Source organism: Rhea americana, unplaced genomic scaffold, assembly GCF_003343005.1.
Source record: "Rhea americana isolate MKP2758 unplaced genomic scaffold, rheAme1 scaffold_117, whole genome shotgun sequence".
Taxonomy (NCBI): domain Eukaryota; kingdom Metazoa; phylum Chordata; class Aves; order Rheiformes; family Rheidae; genus Rhea; species Rhea americana.
The window spans coordinates 3011111-3022741 of record NW_028185228.1 but is presented as its reverse complement, the minus strand read 5'-3'; the positions used below and the strand labels follow the sequence as shown (position 1 = coordinate 3022741).

Below are 11631 nucleotides of genomic sequence, written 5' to 3'. Positions count from 1 at the left end.
AAAAAAAAAAAAAAAAAAAAAAAGGAAAATTTGCATATGAGAATATAATAGATATAAAATCCATGTTATTCCTTTATGCTAGAGTGGCTTATGCTTCTCCAGGCTCAGTGCAGCTGAGCTGAACCTGATGCTGTCATTGCAGGGACACACTCCMCGGGAATCTTTCTAGGCAGCAGAGTCTCAGCACTCCTATTTACAGCCCACTGTCCCTGCATCTTCTTGCCTTCAACTAATTCAACTTTGTGTGGTTATATGGATCTATGAAGTGATTTTTTTTTCTTCTTCACTTTGAGTGTGTTCTCTAGCAGTATTTCTCTAATGTAGATATTCTCAGTGACCTAGCTCAGAATGCAAATCCCCAAATTTTTGAATCACCAACTAAGGGAATAATAACTTACATCAGCAGAGCAGATTGGGAATTGATCGAAGATCAAGCTGGGAACCTTTTAAGTTTTTTCTATTGCAAAAGGTTTTGCAGCCTGGAATTGCAGTTGATRTAGGGCAGTGTAGGGCATATCACGCAGCTGTTAACTGTGTGAAGCAGGCTTTTTAGAAGTCACCTTTCCCCAYACCTCCCAATCCTTGTCTTCTGTGGTTGTGCCTCGGCTTGGCACAATATTCTATTCTGCTAACACAACCGGGAAAATACTGTAAGCCAGATCATTGTCATGGCTTAGAACGAAAAAAATATCCTAAAAGTGTGTGTGTGTGTGACAGGGTGTTGARTCTGGATCGTTTTAGTGAGTCTGACTCCACAAACATTTATATCTGTGTAACAGATAATTTTTGTAAGTGGGCTTTATTGCCAAAGTGTGTTGTATAGCTAGACCTATAGATGTCTCCACACTGCMTTGCAGAAATCATTATTTTAGAACCATATGTTTATAATTAATTCATCCCACCTGCTTGCATCCAATATTTGTGTTCATTTTTGAAAAATATTCCAATGAGTCTGCTTATTGGCAGGAATGGTGCTGGCAGTAGTCTGCTTAAGATACTGAAAAGGGGAAAAACTGTCATGGCTTATTATGAAAAAATAAAATGGGTTCATCTGTTCTAACATGTTTCTAAATATCGAGTTTGCCTTACAGATGATAAAGAGCATTAGCTTTTTGACTTCTACATTTTTACTTCCCCTCCCCAAATGGCTCTGTTCTCTGAAAATTAATTTACATGCAGAATAACTCACTATAGCAAAATATTAAATATGCTTGTTTGGCAACATCATAACCAGACTGCTGCCTATTAGTACAGGAAATTAAGTCCATTATCCAATTTCATATTTCATTTTCTTTCATATCTCTTATTACATTGCAACCTGTACCCCAGAATGCTTAAAGCTGAAGGTTTATTGCTATTAGCATACTGAACAGACTGAGAGCACAGCTGGTCATCTTCCAGTGCTTCTACATCACATATGTTCTGGGTCTCAGWGCTACTAGTGAAGAAATCTCTGTCTAATGCATTGTGCACTATTTTTACCTTTATACATTTAAACRGTGAGAGCAAAGAAAATTAATGTAGAATTTTGAAGTCTATGAGAACTTCTGATTCTGGAAACTGATGGCTGCTCTAGGAAATCACTCTCAATGAGTATCTGTTACTTGATTTTCAATGTGGATATTTTCAAATTTGTGTACTGCATCCTCTAACTCGAAAAATTACCACTCTGGCACCCAACTGAAGTTGTGCTGGAGAGCATAGCCTTTGGCTTTAAAGAAAAGGAGAATAATTTCAAGTGCTGTTATTCAGAAGGGAGAAACAGGGGGTGAAGATACTGATGCAGCAATTTCATGATGCTAAGTCTTCTCCTATTACACTTTCTTACGGTATTCCTGTCCAAATTCTCCTACTCTCTCCTCTCCTTACACTGTGATGCACTACCTCTTCAGTGGTGCCAGCAGGGAAGGTCTGGGCCTGACCTAGACTTACAGAAAATCTGCCTGCTTATCTATCTATCTATCTATTTATCTATCTATCAGCACAGGCATAAAYATAAACTGATATGAGTGGTCATGGTGGTGTCAAAGTTAACTTAAAGCTAAATTTCCTTATTTCTTTCATTTTGTGGTGAGGACAACAATTTTATCAGTAAATCCGAAGAGTCAGCAAATAGCAGCAAATAAGAGCAAGAGCCCTTCAGTGGGGAGAGCAGAYACAACATCCTAGATCAGCATTATAGCCAAAGACTTTGTCCCAGAGCCCCAGTCTCACTCTAAAGAGTAATAAAACTCTAAAGTGATTCCATTAATCCTCTTGTTTGCATTTACCTCTCACTGGAGGACTGAAATCTTTTTTCTTTGAGGAAAAAGCATAAGTTTCTTTCATATGATTTCATGGGGAGCGCAGCATGCTCTGTAGCTAGATCATGTAGCTAGATCAGGACAGAAGCTCTCASGTTTCTCAGCATCGAGGAGTATGTGCTGAGCACGTGCGCCATCCCACTGCTGGGGAACTGAGATCCTCAGGCAGGAGATGCGGCTGCAAAGGCAATATCTACGTTCATCCCATCCCTTCTGAGCCTCACTTCAGAAAAACGCCCGGAGCCCACTGCATATATAACCCTACAGTTACTGCTATTTATTAATGGCTCCTGACCAGTGCTAATTGCTCAAGGTACCCAAAAGTTGTTGAGAAAATGCTAGCTGGCATAGACTACAGCCATATCATGAATTTTTRCAACCATATCAACAGGAAATGTGATTGAGCTCCACTGCACCATGTTCCTTGGCATGTATAAAGAAACTTCATAGCCACTAGGTACTGAAAAGAACATTGCCATTTTTCCTTAGTTAAGATCAACGTTGGGAAGAGCTTGTCTGTGAGTTCTCTTTATGGAATAACCTAACATTATACACAATACTTTTGCACCTTCTTTCAGTGCTAATAATAGTGCTTTTCCCTGATGATTAGACTGAATTAAAAATCAGATCCAAGTCTTTTTAACACTATAAAAATTAATTCYTGATTGCAGCTCAGAATTTCCCTGGAATGGTCTTGCAATTTTTAATTTAATTTTATAGCATATTTAATAGCTTCTGTACTGAAACATACTGTCCTAATTACTAATTTTTAATGCCTAATTTTTCACATCTTCYTCTCCACAATGAAAATAAAAATAAAAATCTTATTATGCCTCTTGGGTTCATAACATRCACTCTTTCTGAGCAATAATTTCCCTTGAATATTAGTGAAATTTARTTTAGACTCAAAAAGAATAAAATAAATATGACAGAAGAGCCCATTTTAAATGCTCAAATGTTAGTTGCATCCAAGCTAATAAACTGATACTTCAATTGTTCTAGAGTTATTATTACTTTATTATGCCTCTGATTTTGCCACTATGGGAARGACAAAGAAGGAAAGAATAACATTTTGCAGGAAATTATTTCCTAAGGTAASTTACTAGGAACATGTTACTCTGAAAAATCTGACCAGAGATCAAGYTAAGATGTTCAGATCATTCTACATAATGCAGGAAGAATTGTCTTTGTAGAAACACCCCAACAGAATATGTCTGATACTGGTCAAAAACAAAYTCTCAGAGAAGGTCAGATCACATATATATAGATTTTTTTTTTCTCTAAAATGYCTTCTAAATTTCCTAAAATTCCTCTATGTGAAGCAGGGATTTCTGTAAAATGATGAACTTCTGGAACCATCAGTGCTTTCCGGGACTTCACGTTTATCATCTTCAGGAAAGAGATATACACTTACTGTGGTATGCATTTAGTTTCTTTACAGTAAAAAATAGAAATTATGAGCTCTTTTCTACTCTGTCAACAGCATCAACCAAAAGAAAAGAAGAAAGCCCCCATTTGGAATATTATCTTACTTTAGGAAATATAAAATAAGTATCTGCAATGTATTCAGGAAGAGACAATATTTTTTTTCCAAGAATCATTAAGATTTACTTGCCTGAATACCTGTGTAACCTGAAAGTGGCTGTTGTTTGAACCGTAGGAGTTCTACTAGTGACAAACAGTATTTTATTTAGCAAATTGCTGTAATTCTTAGATTCTAGGCCACCAACAGCAAATAAAACATCAGCAGGAAAGAGCAGGCATTTTATACTTGCCATACTTTTTTAAAAGTATGTGTTATTCTCCTACTTTAAAAGGAAGAAATAACACAAATGGGCAAAAGTTGTAGGACAGCAGGTATGCTTTGAAATGGAGGAAAAGGTTCATTAAAGTGTTGAGTTCTGTAGTTATCTTTTAATGACTATCTGTAGGAAAGAATTAGGTTCAAAGAATTAAGTTCAAACATCGCTAAAAGCACAGAAGTAGTACAAAATGTTAGTAAGATTCAGCATATTTATTGAAAAKTTTACAATCCTATTGGAACAGCTGAAAATATCGTGGACTCTTTTTCACGTTTGTCMCAATTAGATAGCTCTCAAAAGTAACCTGTCAGGTTGTATTTTATTCACAGTGTTTCTTCTGCGATCTGGTATTTTTCCTTTTCTTCTTTTTTGAGCGCACACCCATCTTGTGTCCAACCTCTCATCCTCCTCTTGTGTAGACATACTGCCCAAAGAAGGAGACATCAAAAACCTGTGCAAATTGGAGTTCAGGAGTGGATGTGATACCCACTCCCYCTTGTAAGTACTTTTGGAAAGAGAAAAAGAAGAGGAACAGCCTTTCCTTCTCTTTCTCTCTCACCATGCTCMAGCAGGGCCCTAGTAGAGTTTGCCATCCTGAAATCTCTTCAGGATCTTACATCTGAGTGTGCCATGTGGCCTGAAGTTTCTCTTTACGAGYAGCCAAGCCACTGCCCCGTTAGTATCCCTGCATGTGTTACTCCAGTACAGGTGTTACCTAGCCTGGGGTATTATGTTCAGTTTTCTAGCCCCTGATGCTAACCCTCTCAGACTTCCTCTAATGTTAAGTACAGTTGTCCTCAGAATTTATTTTCTAGGTTTGCAGTTTAACTCTTCAGGGACAAATGATGAAGGTAGCATATTACATGCATGTGGATAGGCTTTGCATTTGATTTCTGGACAAAATAAATCCTCACCCAAGCAGCACAGGGAATATACACTGGTAAACAAAATAGTAAAATCTTACCTGTATTTATGCTGCTACTCAGGGTCTTTGGGTTTAGATTCAGGATACTTCTGTAGTCCTTTGGAATCATAGAGGCTTCCTTTCTGCTCCAGATTAGCATACTTATTCTTTATCAGTCTTCTTCCTCACTCTAAATATTCTGACTTATTCAGCTTCTCGTTTTAAAGGCAGAGTTAAAGGTTTGGGTGTATTTGCACTGTGTATTCGTGGAGATGATCTGACCTGCAGATTCCAGCAGCCTGAGAGGAGAAGCTAGGTCTTCCTCCACAGCTGTTCGTGCCGGTGAGTTTCCCCTAGAATTAGTCAAATATGGCAGCTGACTCTGCTCCTGGTCTGCCAGAAATGCATTTAGCTGCCTTTACAGCAGCTAACTTATGGCTATTGTAGTCCACTCTTCAACCTTCCCTTARTATCTGCAGGAATCTATCAGTTGGATGTAGATATATTCTACAAATCATTCCAACCTACTAAAATTAGATGGCAGCTTTAGGGCTGAGAAACTGTTACAGAGTAAATGATCTTAAACTGCCTGGTGGATCATGTAAACTAGATCATTATTTAACTCTGGATGGGAAAGGAAAAAGCAAGTTTTTGGCTAATGCATGCCCTCAAAGGGGAAGAATTTTCCAATATTAGAGGGTTTTCAGTTCTTTTCAGTTCTTTTCACATAGCATATATTTAAATGGAGCATGAAATAGCTTATCTTACACTAAGCTTTCTAATCTGAAATCCATTTTTTTATTCTTCATTTTTTAAAAACTTCTCAAGTAAATGATCTAGAATTCAGGATATTTTTTCTACTTTTTCTAGGATCTTGAAGTGCCTGGTCTCAGTCTAGCATACTATGGCTGTGTTTATGCCTTCTGTGCTCTATACAGTATTTCAGCATCATATAGTATTAAAATAATTTCCTATACTTCCTTTCACACCATAGTTGACTATATGAAGACACTTGTACTAAAACTGTAGCCTTGTTTTTTTTTTTTTCAGTCATATTGGGTACTACTAAATGTCATTGTTTAGTCTGACCAGTGCAACAGAGTACTGTTGTATTACTAACACTAAAATGATGTTGCTTCAAGAACAAGGCAGGGGGAGCAAGTTAACTACAAAAAAGAAATGACTATTTATTCCTTAGAGCATGAAAGTAACAATGATAGGAATGAAATAGTATCAAAATTAAATGTTTTTAAATAGAAATTAGAGTTTAAAAGCTTGTTTAAGCGTCCAGTCTTTATGGAAAAGGCATTTAAGGGGGGTTGTTCTATAGCTAGCAAGCTTTTATAGCCCTGAAATTTTTTTATGATTAGGTGCTCTTTTGGCAAGAAATGGGCCCAATTTCAGCAAAGCACTTAGCATATGTTTAACTCTGTCTTGAATCATCAAAGCATTTTAGGCTATACTTAAGTTTTGCTGAATCCAGAATATTACATATAGTTTGTATCTAATTAACTTCCCAGAAATCCATCTTTTGGAAATGATATCACCTTTGTTTTGCTAGAAAGGGAATAAATGAGCCTCATCTTGCCCATTGAGGCCATTCTGAAAAAGGCAATTGATTGTCAGAGGAGCAAGCATGGATTAATAAACAGTAGATGTGGACTAGAGCGTGTATGATAATATTACATCTTCAATTTATTATATATGCTTGAACGTTATATGTTTTTAGAGGTAGAGCAAGTGGTAACATAATATACTTCACTTTGCTGTTTTTTAAACATTAATTTTCTCCAAACATCATGCAGGAGTACTTTTTAAGATTTTGAACGTTTCTGTATTAAAAAGTTTCAGCTAAGTATTAAAAATACAAGGCAAACGATTAGCAATCCACAGTACCACTTTATTCTACCGAGTGCCTCAAATAATGTGGTGACTTTTTCTTGCATAATGGCTCCTTAGAGTGACCAAGTTTGGAGCTTTACAAATTTCAGAAATAGCAGACAGTGGTTTTTATTTCTTGCACGCAGTACATCGCTCTCAGCATTTTGTTGCCTGTCAGAGCTGCGCACTTCTCCTCGCGCCTGTTGTTGATGTCCTCCTTTGTGACATTGCCTCTGCAGATACCCTCTGATGGAGCTGCGTGTCCTGGTTAGGCAGCTGAAGAAGACTTTCAAAGTATTTAACCGTATGCATGTGCTTTGACTCTAGTGCTCCGAAAGCAAAGATACCCATGCTTTTGCTCTACTGCATTCTACAGTACTCCTTTGGGCAAATCAATAACTATACTCTGTTCTAAATCAAGCTCTACAGTTTAGTCTCTTGTGTTAAGTTCATTAACCTCCAAATATATTTATTCTGTTAGGATCTCGCAGCTTTAATTTTTAGCATCTATTTTTTTCTCATTGAATTAGCTAAGTTAATCTGCTTATCCATTTTGCCTGATGACAGGCAGAATTTTGAAGAATTTACTTCGAAGTTTACTTTCACTTCTGAAAATCCAGACTTGAACCCTCTGGAGGTTAAAATAGTTTAAGTGGAAGTGATCCCCTTCTCAAAAGAAGGGATGAAAAAGTTAACATCCYCAAAAAAAAGCATGAGCAAAGAGTAATGATTGGGTGTCATCTGAGCCGTGATTGCCTTCCACGGGTACATCCTTGTCACTAAGCAACTGCAAATTTGACTCATTTTACCTCGCAGTTAGAGTCCTAGGAGAATGCTTTTTCTCTGTCTAACTGTGAGAAGCTGTGTCAGGCTGGCAGGACAGACAACAAAAATCTGCATTCTTTCCATTTCCTCCTTAAGATGCTTCATTTTGTCTCAATTATCCAACTTGTGCAGACGCTAATATGCATTTCAGACTCTGAGAGGAAAAATATCTGTCTCTCTTCTAAGAGAGAGCCTCATCTTCAAGCCTCAGTGTAATTAGTACTGACGCCTTGCAGAAAGATGTTTGCTTTCCCTCTGAATTAGTACAGCCTGAATAGTCTGAAAAGATGTGTGGACTTTCTACCTGCTCAAGTGTGGGAGGACGGATCCCATCAATTTCTAAGAAGGATATGAACTCTAGGAAGGACTCCCCCCTTCTAAGCCCCACATCCAAGGGGCTGTATTCAATGCATTTTGATCCCCCCTTTTCCATTTTCTTTTCTTTTTTTAAAATCAGTGTTGCTGATGAATAAGAAAAGAAGGAAGGGTTTTAGCCATCTTTATTCAACAGTGCCCACATAAACCAGAGGGTCAGGTACTGCTGCAGTGAGTCTAACTTCAAGATGTTTTTCTCAAGTATATCCCAGCACAGCAGGAGATTTCTGATACAAATGTATAGATATAGAAAACTGTAGAAGAGTCTTCCCAGTCTGTCTGTTCCTTTCCTTTTCTTCATGAAAATCCCTCAGAGAAACCGAGGACTTCCCAGACTGAGGTTACTCCCCCCCCACCAATGTTCATTTATAAAAAAGAGCAGTATATGTGTGGTATGATCTCACCAAGTAAAAGGTTTTCTTAGCCTGTTCTTGTTCCATAAAGAAATATATTTGGCCAGTTTGTTATTTTTGAGTGTGGTAGTGATGGATGTGGCAGTGAGTTTCCTGACATTAATCCTGTCAATAAGACAACAGCAAGCAAATAAAACCTGCTGAGTACTTCTAAGGAGCAGGAGAATTTCAAAAATCTAGTTGGATGCAATACTCCTCCTGTGAATTATTTCAGATGTAATAACATGACTGAGCTCATACTGCAACCTTTCCCTTCAGTAGGGGGGACTAAAGGGAACTTTTCTGTATCTGACTGCTTATGTTCTTAATATTTATAATGAAATGATATCTTGGAAAGCTTTACTATCCTCTCTCATTTGGCTTTAATTAACCAATACGTTATGAAGGTCTGAGAGGGAAAACAACAGGCACATAGCCTATAAAACCGATATTACAAGACTATAAGACCACCCTAATTTCCACCTCTCTAAGGATTTCTGTATTCAAGACACTTCACAGAATACGGTAACATCAGGCTTTTGCAAATGTAAAACTAGATTCATTGAAATACTTACAGCAGAAATTAAACAACTGTACAGAAAACTTTTCTGCAGCCACTCAGTGCAATTAGTGATACTGGTTATATGATGTGATGTGTACCACAGAAAAACAAATCCATTTGAGACATAATTTATTTAATGTTTGTCACAATCTGTGTGATTCCACATATAATCTCTATTTTCCTGAACACTTCTTGGACAAGAATGCTTTATCTGAGATGATTGGAACACACACATGCACATGCACACGTGGATATACAAATCATAATGAAACATCAATTGCTTTCTCCTGGCAGATGGCAGAAGGTCAAAGCTTATGAATATCATTCCTGGTAGTAAAAATCTAAAGGGCACCACAGCAAATGTGCCAGCATAAATGCTTTTCAGCACTCTTTTCACATTAAGGAACAGTCTGGCTTTGGGAAGCTCTGAATAAACAAGTGCAGGTTCTTTTCTGTTTTTTTGTCTGCTCCAGGGGTATTTTGAAGTATCCCACTAGTACTGAAACAAATATATATATATATCTATATGGTTTTATGGACCTGTAATACATTTGTCAAATCTCATAAGAGGGAAATATTATAAAAAAGAAAAATATCAGAGCTTAAAACATGGTGAAATTTCAAATTAAAGTAAATGTCAATTTTGTGCATGGTAGAAAATCAATATATTATCATCAGAAGTATATTCTCTGAATATACATATGTAGTGTAGTCTCATGTACACTAAAAAGCCCACCTCTTTAAAGCTAAAAAGAATTACAAATGTCATGACAAATATCTAATTTGCCTAATTTGCCTAATGTGTCTACAGCTGGCAATAGCCTTTGATATGTCAGACTAACTGTTCATTTCTGGAAAAAAAGCCACTCAAATTGAGTCATGAAAACCTGAAACAAAAGGAAAGATGTAGATCTGAACCTCCCTGAAGTTCAGGGCAGATGCAATAAAAGTTTTCGACTCATTCCACTAAAATACGAGAAAAGAAATCACTTAGAATTTCATAGTCACGTACAAATTTCCCCAGAAAACTGTGATATCAGATCCAGTTAGTTACTGAATGTTTTTTTTCYTACGGAAGATGATCTTTTTTAGATGTTTCTGGAAAGAAAAATATTATAAAAGAAACTCTGTAGAACATTCCTAATGTTGCATTTTTGAAAACCAGGAACTAAAGCTAAATAAACCAAAAATTTCAGATTGTGCAAAAGTACTTGAGAAGTGATGCTTATGTCATATAGTTCCCTAATCTCATGAGACTTGACAGATCTTGGAATGAGAGGGAAAATTAATTTCCTCAAGATCACTAAAGTCATAATTACATTTTCTCCAGTTCTCAGGAAGTAGTCATGAGCAAAAGCAAATCAGAAAACCCCACAAAACCAATTAAAACTCTAATTTCAGAGAATGAGTCCTAAAATACCTATACAAAATTGGGTACTCTGAAGAGCACTTGGGCTACACAAAACCAAAGCTGCAGCTGTTATTGAGATTAAACTTATTGAGTCAGCCAAGCTACTGAGTCCCAAACTTCTGTCCTCTTCTGTTTGCTAAGTTTCTCCCTTGACTATAAAGCATCAGTGGCATTTTATATACATATATATTACATAATAAATACATAAAAATGTGCCTTGCATAACCACAATAGAGCGTAATCCCTGATTTTAATAAACTATTCTCATTTCTTAGAGATGTAGATGTTGGGTGAAAGAAATTACTTAATGTGTGATGAAATTCCATCAATATTTTTGGTCAAAAGAGAAAACTGAAAAGCTAAAATGTTTTGTTTTGCAGGAGTCAAAACAGTTTATTTTAGAAATTACACTTTGCTTAACTGGCTATTGAGACAGATTTAAGAACTTATAAAATAAAATTGATTATTTCATTTCAAATAGAACTGCATGTGTTGCTTGTTCCAAACTGGCTGGTAGTGGGAATGGGGCAGAATGACATATTTTGTTAAAAAGCTAGCCACTGCTTTTTTTTTTCCCCTTATTTTGAATTTGTCTACCATTTCAAATATCAATTATTTTCATGGCTTTGTGTGGAGTATATCTCTTTTACACATTCACTGTGCATTCAGTATTAATATTGATTATAAATTAATATTGAATGTATTATTCCTACTAACAAGTTTAATGATCAAATAGTCAAATCATTATGGATGGTCAAATTATTTCATTTTCTTTTGGTAGACCTTGTTTCTTTCAATTTATTCAACTCGAGGAGAATTCAAACTTAAGGATAGCTGCTCTGTATTATCCTATATCATATCCTTTTTCTAGTCTAGATCAGATTAGTGAAGAGATATTATATTAGCGAAGATGAGCAGAACATAGCAGGACAACTGAGGATGCATCAGGCAGTTTGGATTGCTGTTTATGATTCTAGGTTGTATGTGGACGTGGAGCTTAGAGTACAGTGTGGATTATCGGCGTGAACACATTCTGTCAAGGTGGTTTCTAAAAGGCTTACTTTTAGTGGCACTGCAAAAACATCAAAAACAATTAGAATATGGAACTCCATATCATGATTCCAGTGTGGAACCTGTTAAAATGTTAGTATTTCTCGACTGTATTAATTCAAAGTT

The 11631-nt window shown here is 36.5% G+C and overlaps 1 protein-coding gene across 1 annotated transcript in view; it reads left to right on the top strand.

The window, feature by feature from the left end:
* Nucleotides 1-11631, top strand: part of LOC146600765 (uncharacterized) — a 129060-nt gene that overhangs the window by 35612 nt on the left and 81817 nt on the right. The gene's annotated exons all lie outside the window — the stretch shown is intronic.